This window comes from Sturnus vulgaris, chromosome Z, assembly GCF_052056855.1.
Source record: "Sturnus vulgaris isolate bStuVul1 chromosome Z, bStuVul1.hap1, whole genome shotgun sequence".
NCBI lineage: Eukaryota > Metazoa > Chordata > Aves > Passeriformes > Sturnidae > Sturnus > Sturnus vulgaris.
The window spans coordinates 15,992,311-16,004,967 of record NC_142283.1 but is presented as its reverse complement, the minus strand read 5'-3'; the positions used below and the strand labels follow the sequence as shown (position 1 = coordinate 16,004,967).

General features: G+C 49.6%; 1 long non-coding RNA gene across 1 annotated transcript; it reads right to left on the bottom strand.

Annotated features, from left to right (window-relative positions):
• Positions 1–2,646: 2,646 nt before the first annotated feature.
• On the bottom strand, positions 2,647–7,694 carry LOC148219699 (uncharacterized). The gene is made up of 3 exons (XR_015799319.1): positions 6,797–7,694; positions 6,164–6,360; positions 2,647–3,376 (listed from the first exon to the last, which is right to left on the bottom strand). It is a non-coding gene; the product is annotated as an uncharacterized LOC148219699 (long non-coding RNA).
• Positions 7,695–12,657: the final 4,963 nt, after the last annotated feature.

The window sequence follows — 12,657 nt, the reverse complement described above, 5'->3', positions numbered from 1 at the left end:
ACTGCCTCAAAAGCACCGCCCAGCTCTGCTGGGAGGAACAGCCCACGGCACAGTGGGTGCCATCCCTGCCCAGCCGGGGCTCTCTGGCAGAGCACCAGCAGCAAGGAGTAGCACTGCTTGCCTTGGCTTCACCCGTGAAACCAGAAGCCTCTGTGAAACTTCAGTGTCCACATCACTAGGAGGAAAGGGATCGCGGTCTATTTTCAAATTTTCCATTTCAGAGGCTTTAATCAGATAAATCAGGATGAGACCTTCAGACAGAATTTTACCAATTTATTGCGGCCAGGGTGGAATATCTCATTCAGAACCATCCATAGTACTGTCTAATGTGTGCCACTAACGCATTTGAAGTTTGTTTTAAAGACTTAGACTTCTGTTTCCTTCAAAACTTCCTTATTATTCCTCCTTAGGACAGCTGTAGATAGAGCTGCGGAGAAAGAAGGTTCTAAATGACAGGTTATTCCCTGTCCCTCACACTGCTGTCTGTCTGCAGAGCACCACACCAGCAGCAGAACCTCCTCGGGCTCGCTCTCTTCCTCCAGAGGCTGAAGGGGAGGCAAAGGACAACAAATATCCATGAGCTGTCAGTCCAGATCCGGAGCATGCTGAACCCGTAAGTGGCAGCTTTGGCTGGTACACTGCAAAGCTTTGGTGCAGTGCAGAGCTGCAGGTTTCTGATCAGGCAGCACTTGCCCTTTGTGGCTGAAGATGCTGGGGCTGGAGTCCTGCCACGACCCAGCACTTCAGCCCAGCCACTGACACGTGGCAAATGGGATCTGAATTTTTATGTGCACAGAGTGCTCAGGCTCCCCGCTCCTCTTTCCCCCTCAGTGTCACTGCAGAGGAACGGGTCATCTTTTCCGCAGTCACCCAATCTCTGGGTTCACACTTCCTGACAGATCTAGGATGCAAAGAGCGTCGTTAAGAAGGTCAAAAGCATCGAGAATATCTTAGGAATTCTGAGAAAAGGTTACCCTTCTATAGCTAAAGATAACCAAGTCATTCCCTGCATTTGTCCTTTTCAAATTCTTTCAGTTGTCGTCCCTGTTGGATCATGCTTCTTCTGGTGCTTCTAAGGAATTGATTGTACTCTTGATTTGTACCAAGGCACAAACTGCAGAACCATCTGAACTGAGCACAGAAACCAACTACCTCTGTCAGACCATCTTCACATTCCAGGTCACTTTCAAGATGTACTTGGAGGTGTTTGAATGATTATCTATGGCACAACTCTCTCCTTCTGGCTGCAGGCTCTGCAGCTGCTTCCTCTGAGTTCACCCAGGCTTGTATTCCCTAACAAGTCCTAGTACCACCTCCTCTTTTCCAAGGGCACAATAGTCTAAATGAAAACCTAGCCAATGGCACAACTCTCCAGTCCACAAGGAAAAGAAAGGACAAGTTGTAAAACATTTTCTCAAAACATTTATCCTGCTTTGCTGCAAGAGTCTTGCTACACACACAGTGATGAAAGCCGAGAAAAGCTGCAAAAGACGCTGTGGCGTATCTCGTGTGCCACAGAAGCTCAGCATAGCTCTCCAGTAAAGAGCAGAGCTTGAAAAGAACAAACATGACTGTGGAAAAGATTCTTGGAAAACGGAAACAGCTTTGCCAAAGTGGACGAGGATGGGGTTCGGCAGAGCTGGCTGCAAACTCAGCCCGCTGCTCCCCTTGGCTAGCAGGTGGCCATCAATTGTGTGTTGCGGGATTGCATCCGTCATTGGGGAGAGCTGGTGAGGGACCGGGACCAGCAGTAGAAACTGGCTGTGATGGGCGGGGAAAGCCGAGGCCCGGGAATGTGGAAGCCGCCAGGAAGCCTCGAGGGAGAGCAGCGTGGGCTCAGCAGAGGGAGCAGGGCATCCAGTGCTGGATTCCAGACCAATGGCATGGCATCAGCCCCACTGATGGCATCATGGTCTTCCCGCAGCACAACAGCATCCGTGCCTCTCTGGAAATCAAGATCTTGGACAAGGTATCCACTGGGCTCCATGGTGTTGTTCAGCTCCTGGATTGGTTTGAGCTCTCTGACAGCGTCTTGTTGGTGATCAAGTGCCCAGTGCAGTCTCAGGACGTCATGGATTTCGTTCTGGTGGCGGGTTCCTGTCTGAGAGGTGGCGCAGGGGCTGTTCTGCCAGGTGCTGGAGGCCGTGCAGCAGCTGTAAGGTCCTGCACCACGACATCAAACCCAAAAACATCCTCCTGGACCTGGCCACCAGATAGACTCAAAGGATGGACTTTGGCTATGGCACCTACCTCCAAGACACAGTCTCCCCACAGTTTAGAGGTGAGACCACCCAGGGCTATTGTCCCACTCCTAATATCTCATGGGCCAAACCTGGATGTGGCCCTGGAGATTCCCCCTTTTGCTACCAGTCACGGGCACACCTATGAGCCACAGAGATCTGCCTGTAACTGACAGAAGGAAAGAAGGAAAGTTCAAGAGCATAATTCCTCCTTCTCCCTCTGCTAAACCAGTTTTCCTCTCCCTCATAAAGAGGAAATGCAATTTTCCTGTGCATTGATGGCAGCTTATTGCACCTGCACAGCTGAGAGGCCTTTTCCCCTGCTGCTGTGCTGTGGGCTGATTTAGCAGTGTTATAAATAATAAAGATATTCATCGGAATTGAGTATAATCATAAATAAGCGATACTTTATTTCATGATCAGGATACGGTCCACGACAGCCAGAATTTCAAAGAGCAACGCCGAACCCGGGATCAGCGCCGTGTTAACACGCTACCATCCGAACTCTACCGCACCGGATCCCCCAATGTTCACAAAAACGCTGTGTCAGTCCAGTTTATATACAGCTTTTCCTAGCCAGGAGCACAGGTCTTGGTCTCCTTTTGTCGTTTCGCATATTCATGTGGTTTTCTTTCTCTGCGTTGGGCTGGGAGATGATGAATTCTGACGAAGGCAGGCCTTGGTTTACTGGAAGCTGGTATTGAGATGTATTTTTTCTGGTTCTGGTTATCTTGATCGCGGGTGCTTGTTGGGAGCTCATCGTTTGGGTGTTGCCTGGACGGTTTTGGAGTGAGCCATCTCTGTGGCCACGCCTATTCACCTGTTAATCTGGGCTGTCCTGCTTTTGTTGGCTGTTACAATGTTGTGATGAAGCAATCTGCGTCCTTTTCATCCGTGGTTCTCTTTTCGGTTTCTGAGTTTCCTTTGTTACTTTATTCATACCAAAACTGCTTATTCCGCATTAATTTACAACTATCCACGAATTACATTATATCATATATTGCAGTGGCAACGTCCTCCTTCATCTCAAGCAGCCTTTTCTCCTCCTCCTCCTTCTTCTGTACTTCAGCCAGGAAGTTTTCCCTCTGCGCCAGCCTCTGCTGTGCCTCTGAACTCTGTCGTTCCTGCTTGCTTGCCTGGTGAGGAGAGGAAGACACTTTGTTGGGGGTTGATTTTTTCCCTTTTCTCTCTGTGGAATTTTCCCCATTGTTATGCTAAGAAATTTGTTGGGTAGGACCTAGCATGGGTGGCTAGTGGCAGGAGAAAGGCAGGGGAAAGGGGGGGGGGCGGAGGAAGGGGGAAAAACTGCGAGATCAGAAGCCAGAACAGGAGATGGGGAGGGAGGCACTGGTTCGCTCCCGTTTGCTTGTGGAGTCAAAGGAGGACGACCGCTGCTGCTACCCACCATCCCCCGCCATCCCAATGCCGGGAGCCATCTTTTTTGGCTCTTAGACCCCGCACTGCTGCCTTCTCACCTCAGTCTGCTATCTCCAAGCACCCTGCTGAGCACCGGGACCGGCGCTGTGTGCAAAGTCTCTCCTCCATCCCTTTCCCATCCACAGTACTGCCGCCATCACTCCCAGCACCCCTGCAGCTGCATGGGATCTGCCCCTGTCCACCACTGGTAACTGCACCACGGGGAAGGATGCCTGTGGCCGAGAAGGACTGGAACTGGGTTCCTGTTCTGTTTGGTTTTAATTTCATAGCTATGTTTCTGGTTTGGTTTTTTGGTTTTTTGGTTTTTGGGGGTTTTTGTCTTGTTAGATATATTAGCAAAAAACTGTTATCCTTATCCCCCTATCTTTGCCTGAGTGTCCCCTTAATTCCTAAATTATAATAATTTTACATTCTCCATTTTAAAGAGAGGCTCCTGCCTTTCTTAGCAGCTACTTGTCTTTCAAACCAAGACAAGTTCCAGATGAAGTCCCAGCCAAGCTCCCCAGATAATCAGCAGAACCTTCATGCACCACACAAAGCCCCAACTGAAAATTGCACATTAGTCATGGCTTTGTGCCCCCCCCCACAATGCTGTCCTAATCAGAAATTTGGAAGGAGGAGCAGCAGATGGGACAAAAGGAGATGTCACATTCCTTTCCCGCAGTCACGGCTGCCTGTTTCCTGGCCCCTCTCTCCTCAGCATTTCTGCCTGCTCTCAGAGCTGTGCTCTCAAAGCGCTGAAGTGGTCCCTGCCATCTCCTCTGCTTCCTTCATTACTTTGCTGCAGGGATGACAGCAATCGGGCTTCAGAAGAAGCTGGAGAGAGGCTCCGCTAATTTGAGAAATGGATGCTGTCCAAAGGAAACAGAAACAAAAGAAACCAATTTAAAAGACACAAAGGAAAAAGGAACCATGATTTTCCAAGCTGACCTTCTAAGAGGCTCAAGCTGGATTCCTCTAGCGCCAGAAACACACAGACACAAGTGGCAGAGTGCAGATGGACTCAGCTCTGGCTTGCAGGAAGAGCAGTGTCTGCCTTGGCATGCCCCCCCTCCTGTGCTGCGTGCCATCTTCCTCCACAGCAGGGGCAGCTAAGGAAGTGGCCCAGTCACCAGCTCCTGTCTGCCACAAAACCTGGCAGCAAAGCTGCAGCAGTTCTCATCGACTTGAGTGGGCCAGGCAGTGCATGGGGCTGGCACAAATCCTGCTCAGCTGTCCCCGTTTGGCTGGCAGAAAGCTCGAAGAGTAAGGCAGGAGGGACAAGCTGGGTGCCCTGGGATGCTCACAGTCAGCCTCCCACCACCCCTCTCTTCCCACAGACCAATCTAGAACCGCTTGGCAGGGATTTCTTCTGCTGTGCTCTTCAAGCCCCACTTCGGGCCTTCATCCCCAGCACTACTGTACTTCAGTTCCTTTGCTACCAGGTAAACCTGAATCCACCACCCAAGAGCAAAAGAGGGCCTTGCAAATGACCAGAAGGTGGGAGCTGTCCTCTCCGGAACGGCGGTGAGAATTGGGCTTGCTTAGTCTGCAGAAGGGCAAGCCCTGGGGAGACCTTTCAGTATTTGAAGGGCTTCTAAGAAAGATGGGGATACATCTATTAGCAGGGCCCATTACAACAGGACAAGAGGGAATGATGCCAAGCTAAAAGAGAGTCCATTCAGATTGCCTCTAAGGAAGAAGCTCTTTACCAGGAGAGTGCTGAAACACTGGCACAACTTACCCAGAGAGCTGGGAGGTGCCCCACACTTGGCAACATTCAAGGACATGTTGGGTGGGGCTCTAAGCAACCTAACCTACTTGAAGATTCCCTTGCCAGTGGCAGGGAGTTTAGGCTAAATGACCTTCACTGGTCCATTCTAACCTCAACTAGTCTTGGATCCTACTTGGTTTTCATTTGAAAAGCGCCCAGAGAGGAGATTATTATGGGGAAGCCCATCCAATGCCCTGGAGTTTGGCCGAGGAGCAAAGCCTGACAGGGAGCAGCTGTTTGGCTGCAGCCGATTTGCATTGTACCTGCAGAAGTTCCTCGGCAGAGCCTCGCCTGTGCACATCCATCTGCAGGCAGCAGCCCAGAAATTCACACAAGCCAGAGGGTAGCCTGAGCTTGTGCAGATACGGTGCCCCTCGCTTGCCTATCAGGTATTTGGCCTGAAGTAAATGGAAACACAAGAACTCTGTGTGATCTTTCCACATCCTTAAGTGCTCACCTTGAGCCCATATTTTACGCTGCAGTTTGCAGTGGCAATTTCTTGCCTAGCAGATGGTAAGAGATGAACCTTCCCAACCAGAATAAAAAAGGCCTCAATGCAGCGCCAGCTATTCCAACCTTCAACAGGTCTTGCCTTGGAAGTTTATGTGGGCCCCAGGGACATTTGACAAGTGGGCCTTGGTGGAACTAGTTCCAGCTGTGGGAATGGGATTTTGTCTAATCCCGTTGTGACAGAGCAGTAGGACAGCAGCATCTGAGCGTATTTGCACCTTACCGTGTCCTGGGTTTTCCAAATATAAGGAGCCCTTCCTTTGGCCATTTCTATTCCCACGATGCCAAGGGACCAGGTGTCCACTTTGGGGCCGTATGGCTCTCCTCTCACAACCTCGGGCGCCATCCAGCAGGTGGTCCCGACCATCGACCTCCGTTTGCTGCGCTCAGGGACGAGCACAGCACAGAGGCCAAAATCAGCTGAGGAGAAAAACAAACACTGCTTCAAGGAGGAAACCAAGGAAAATAGTTCGCCTCTCTAAGTCTCAGAATGCAGTGCGGAATCCAGCTGCAAAAGCAGCTGTGCTCTCCTTCCTCAGGGCTGCAGCCAAGGACATGGGCAACTGTCCACTTAGCAACCCCCCGCCCCCCCACTATTCACACCGTGGCTTTTCTTCATTCACCTGGTGGTTTACACTGTAACTCCCTCCTTCCGGAAGGAGCACAAAGCACAAAGCAAAGCTACTCTTGACACCTTGTTTCCTTTCTAGACCTCTCAGCACCTTGCAGCTGCGTCCTGAGCTTGCAGCAGTGCCCTGTGCACTCTCACCAGCACCACTGCCGGGCACCTGGCAGCCACTCAAAAGCAGCCCCACACTGCCTCCCCGGGGAGCGGCTCCTGAGCAGGAACACCCACCTAACTTGACGGAGCCGTCCCGGCCCAGAAGGATGTTGCTGCTTTTGATGTCTCTGTGGATCACCTGGTTGGCATGAAGGAAAGCCAGGCCTTGCAGGCACTGAGAGAGAAAAAAGAAAGAGGAGGACAAAAGTTGGCCTGATCCGACGTCATCACACGCTTTAAAGGAAACTGCTCCTGAAGATTGACAGATGTCACAGGAACAGTGAGTGCTGCCAAGAGGAAGAGCTTGCTACTGCATCACGAGGAGAGCAGCATCTTTCCAAGGGAAGGCATGTTCCTTTCTGAGGGGGAAACATCAGTCGTTGCAGGAGACTGTGCCCTGCAAAGCCAGTGCAATGACTGCTGCTACAGCGAATGCGCTCTCCCCATCCTGAGGACAAGCAACGGTTTTCCAAAAAAGGAAAAGTCCCTGCCTCAGGTACCAAGGGGATCATTGTCGGGCGGGAGACCACAGGACGAGGGTCGAAGTAGCTCATGTGTCAGTTTTCAGCAGCAAGCAGCATGGTGGGTGCCATGCCATCCTTTGAAGCTGAGACCTGTGATAGCAGAGTCTCTCTTTGCCTTTGCTGTTGGTTTAAAACTGGCACATCCAGAAGCTTTCTGCATTGACTTCTTTGCAATTACAGGCAGAAAATGAAAATGAAGAAGAGACAGAGCTCAACACCAGTAGATAAGAGAAATTAGCAGACTATAGTAAGGGCAGGGACACCGGCAGGCAGTGCAGTGCAGATGCTCGCTCTTCTCTGAACAATAAGAGCAGCACAGAAAGCAAGCTCTGAACACGGAATCACTCACTTAGCAGCGCTTTCAAAGGACGAGCCTGTCCAAGGCATCCAAAGTACAAGCAGGATCCCTTACCTCCCGACAGACAGTTGCTATGTGTCCTACAACCATCCTTTTCTGGCTCACCACTGTAGCTAAAGAGCCTCCGTCCATGTACTCCAGCACCAGCCAGACATCCCCATTTTCCAGGTAGCTGGAAGATGAAAACAACAGCGTGGGGCTGAATGTGCACAGTTAAATTGCTGCACCGAAGAAATGCCTACAGTAGAGTTTTGTTTCCAGGTCACACGTAAATGAGGATGGAATGAAATGAAGACACGCTCCACCTAGACTATCCAGTGCTTGCAATCTGTGCCGTCTCAATGAGGAACGCACATCCGCACAGAAGGAGACGGCTCAGGTGGCAAGCAGGGAAAAAAGTCACTTTTGCCATGGCAAAGATAAATCTGGAAGCAGACACATCCCAGCAGCTGCTTCCTCATCTTCATACACAAATCCCACCATTAATTCCAGCAACGAGGAGACACGGTTTTCACAGCTTTTACCCACGACACGGGGGTGTGCAGCACTGCCGACACCCTTTGGAAAACCTTGCATAGAGGACAGTCACAAACAGGAAAAACCACTTCAAACCTGGCAAATGATGTTTCTCTTAGCCTAGTCTTTTGGCATGCAAGGCAATGGAAAATAGTGAAAACAGTGCATGGGAAATCATTTCTGTGTTGGTTTCCCAGACCTCCTCCTCCAACATCCGGAAAAAATCACACCCCGAAACAGCAAAAGAACATGCAGCGAGTGAACGTGCAAGCTGCTGGCTCAGTATGAGAGCCACGCTTCTGAGGACCATCTTCAAGCTGTCTCTTGCAGGACCCACGAATGAGGACAAAATGCAATCTCCTCCTATGCCTGCTACAGGAGTGGACTGCTGTTCGTAGAAAGATCAATTTTCTGCCAGTGAGTAAAGAGCTTTTAAACCTCTGCCTTGCTGTATGGAAGCGAACATTGCCAGAAAAAGACCAGAACTACTTACCTTTCTAGGTAGGTAACAATATTGGGGTTCTTCTTTTCCCTTATCACCAGGAGTTCTTTTAAAACCTCCTCGCAGCCCTGGTGCTGGAGATCAATTTGCTTTACGGCCACCTACAACCGTGTTGGGAGCCGTTAGGAACAGACATTACAAGAGCCTCTTTCTCCACACGCTGGCGGGCCAGGATGCCTTGTGCCCTCAGTTGAAAGGGACTCTCAACATCAACCACAAAGCAACAACAACACTCTCTGCACACACAGAATTCTCAAATGGCCCTTGTTTATCACCACTATTCTCATTTACACGCGTTTTGCGAGTCAAAAGCAATTTTCCTCAATTTTGCTCTTTGCTCGATTGTGAAAAGAAATGGAAACCGCTGAAAATACATTAGCATTTCTAGGGGCTTTGACCAGCGTTTCAGAAAGTGCTGCCATTCTTGACTGTGCACCAAAGCGCACGTATACATTAGGGAGAAAATGCTGTCCAAAAAGAACTCCAAGACGACTCAAAATAGAGTTACAATCCTAGCACATCCTAACTTCTTCCGTTTGCATTTTGCATCACTGAAGAACATTCTTGGACACAGTTTAAACTTGTAGTTCTTTAGTGGATTTAAAAAGGAAGAACCCTTTCTGTGGTACACTATGGACACACCCCAGGTTATAAGCGGGCTTTAGGCCTTTTGGACGCCTTATAGACCTCCCTCCAAGTGCGGTTCCTGAGCGCAGCACTGTAGGTGGATAAAGCAATTACCAGGACGATGGAGTTGTGTTTGCTGAGAGCCAGAAATGAGAATTCACGACTTTCAACTTTTAGCCCCAAAGAGCACTGGGACTCTCCAAAACACCCCTATTTGTACTGTGCAGTACAAACAGCATCTCTGTAATGGGATGTCACCGACACAGGACCAACACAAGGCTGTGTTCTTTAAGGCTCTTCATCAGCTTCTTCTCATCGATCTCTGTCTGTGTATGTAGGGGTGTGTGCGTGTGTGTGTGTGTGAGTGTGTGCGTGTGTACCAGGTTCCTTAGGTGTGAAAAGCAAAAGTGCTCCCCAGACAAGATCTCTCTTTCTTTAGGTCTTGCATTATATTTTCCAACTGAACCATGTGATATAAAACAATGGGAAATGCTATTTGTGTCTGAACCTCGGCTAAAGAGGAATTGGGCCAGAATGATGGCTGTTGCCAGCAGCTAATCTATGCATATTTATCCTGTAAATCCAAGCAGGTGTGTCCTTCTCTGAAAGATACCACTGCCATCCTTGCACTCATTCAGGCAGGGAGGAAGGACAAAGTCTCTTCAAATTGCAGCGACAGCCTTGGCTGCCAAGACAGGCAGCCCACAGCTCTGGCTACAGATAACATCACCAGGGAGAAGCACTCAAGGGATGCAAAGTATTCATGGGCTGTTGGCACTTACCGCTCGTCCTGTGGCAGCTTCAAAGGCCTTATAAACGGTTCCAAAACTCCTAGAAACAGAACAGCGGCAAAAACAGAGAAGCGATTGAGTGCTGAGGAGCAAAAGGCTGCCCAGGCAGGAGCTCTCTGCTACCTGCAGTGTTTTGCAAACACAAGAGTTCATCTATTCTTTACTAAAAGCACAGCAGCCCAGCAGCCCTCTGCCATGCAGCCTGCCTAAGAGATAAGCGGGATCCAAAAGGAAGACAAAGGGCTGCGACAAATCCCAAATGTACACACTAGATTATGGAGGCAGGGGTTTTCTTTGCCTTTTTTTTCTGTCTGTGCCTGTCTCGAGCCTTTCTAGGCACTGAAACACACAGTCTTGTTGGGCCTTCTCACCACTCTCTTTTGATTCTCTCTACAAAACTCAGGCAACGCAACGCAGCCTTTCTTCTTGTCCTGACCGCTGAATATTGTTTTCCGCAAAATAATGTAAAGAAATACTACTGAGAGCTCTTATCTGACACCTATCATGTGGGAAGCTGCTCTCATGAGTTTTTTCTTCCTGAATCAGTGTGGCCGTAGTACTTTGAATCATACAAAACCATATCTCCTCAGAAAATAAGCAAACTGGTGCCATGCACTCGAGGAACAGGAGGGCTTCCAGGTCCTGCTCCTTGAGGCAGGCAAGACATTGTCAGCATCCAGTTCTCTTTGATGATGCCCAGTGGTCAGTACTGAGACAGAGACAATCTAAAGCCAGGGTCCGAAGATGCCTGCAGCTTGCCTGACTTCCCACTTGATATTACAGCAGCAAAACAGCTGGCCCATGGTTCTGTAGAAGTAAGTGTGGCTGCACTCACCCACTGCCAATAACTTCCCATCCGGTGTATTCCTTTTCCAGATTCCCCACGCTCACAACATGCCCTGAAAGAAAACAAATGCAAGAAGCAAACTTGAAAACAGAGTTCCTGACTTCCAGGAGATCTCAAACGCAGCTCCACTCTCTGGGACTCTGAGCAATTTATGGTCACTTGGCTAACAACCATGGCAACAACGACAACGACAACAAGAGCCCCAGCAAGACAGGCAGCTCTGTAGCACACGTGGCCTGCATGGAGTCAGGTTCCCCACACTCCTTTGACGGGTTACCTTGAGAAAAAACTAAGCCCGTGGAGACACCATCCCAGTGAACAGAGATCAGAAAAGAACAGGCACCCAGGCAACTGGTTGTCATCTATAAACGGGAAGGAGAGCTGAAAAATCATGAGTCTTCCCTTTCTCGGGAATAAATACTCTCTTGTGAGATTCAGCCAAAGGTTTCATACTCACAAAGATTAAAGGCACCCTGGGATCTGGGATGGATTTTTATCACCAGCTGCTTTCAGCTGAGCAAATAGAATATTGAGGAGTGGTTTCTAGGAGAGGAGAGGGCCTTCTCTACCTCTCAGCAGTTTGCCTAAAAAATGCCTTGACATATTCAAAGAACAGCAGCTCATATAAATCCAAGAGCTGTGGCTGTAAGAATTGGGATCCCCTTCATTTATGAGCAGGCTAAGTTCTGAAGACAATTTTGCCCATTCCCCCTGTACTGAAGAACTACACAGCTCGTCTTCAGCCTGAGATGCAGCACTCACTAGCCCTGCACTCGGCCGTAGAACACGTGCCCCATCGTCCCAAATGGGCACAGCTGAGACGGGTGACAAGGACAGGGCCACTCCACAGGCGCTGCCGTGACACAGACAGCTGCCCAAATGAGATGCTGATCCTTCCACCAGTCCAGGCAAAGCTGCAGCAATGGGCTGGCAGCTGAAATCTCACAGCTAAGGAAGGCTCCAGCCTCTGCACTCACATCAGCCATCAGTGGCAGGGCACGTATGACAAAAAGGCTGCCTAAGCCCACACATGGGCACTGACAACCACTGGGAAGAAGCCAGAGCCAGAGCGAGCTCCCTTACGAGATGTTGACCCCACTCAAGACAGAATATGATTGTCTCTGTGTTCAGACACATGGAGGAAGAGATCAATCCACCTTTTGTCCCAACGGCTGATGGCAGACACTGAGTAAAACGGGCTGTGTTCTGTACCTGACCAGGTAATCTCTGACAGCACAGCACTGGCAGTTATTAGCGGTTCCGAGAAGCAGCTTTGTTGGTTGTACTGCAGAGTCACCAAGGCCCCGGTGTGCTTTCCTAGAGTATGATCTGTGCTGGGATTCAGGCCGCTGCTTACTATTCCAAGAGCATTCACGGGCTGGGCATTAGCCGTGACAAAGTGCCCATGGCCGGAGGGACATGCAGCAGAGGGGCTGCAAGCTTGCTCCTGACAATTGCCTGCAAGGCAGTTTCATCTGACCATGCCACATAGATGAGTCTCTTTGATGCATTTCCTAAGCATGCAACGAACATATCAAAGAGGGACTGTAAAAAAAGGACCCTGCTTTTCTTCCTTTGCTGCACTTGACAAAGACCTCTTCTGTGGCAATCCTTACAATTCAGAAATCCTTCATTCTTAAATTCCTTGAAACCCTTAAAAGGCCTCAGAAACAGCAGAACTGCAATTAGAGCTAAGCAGTAGTCAGCAGAAAAGTTATATGAAAAGTAGAAAGAAAGGACAACTTGAACAATGGTCATTGTATTAACGCTT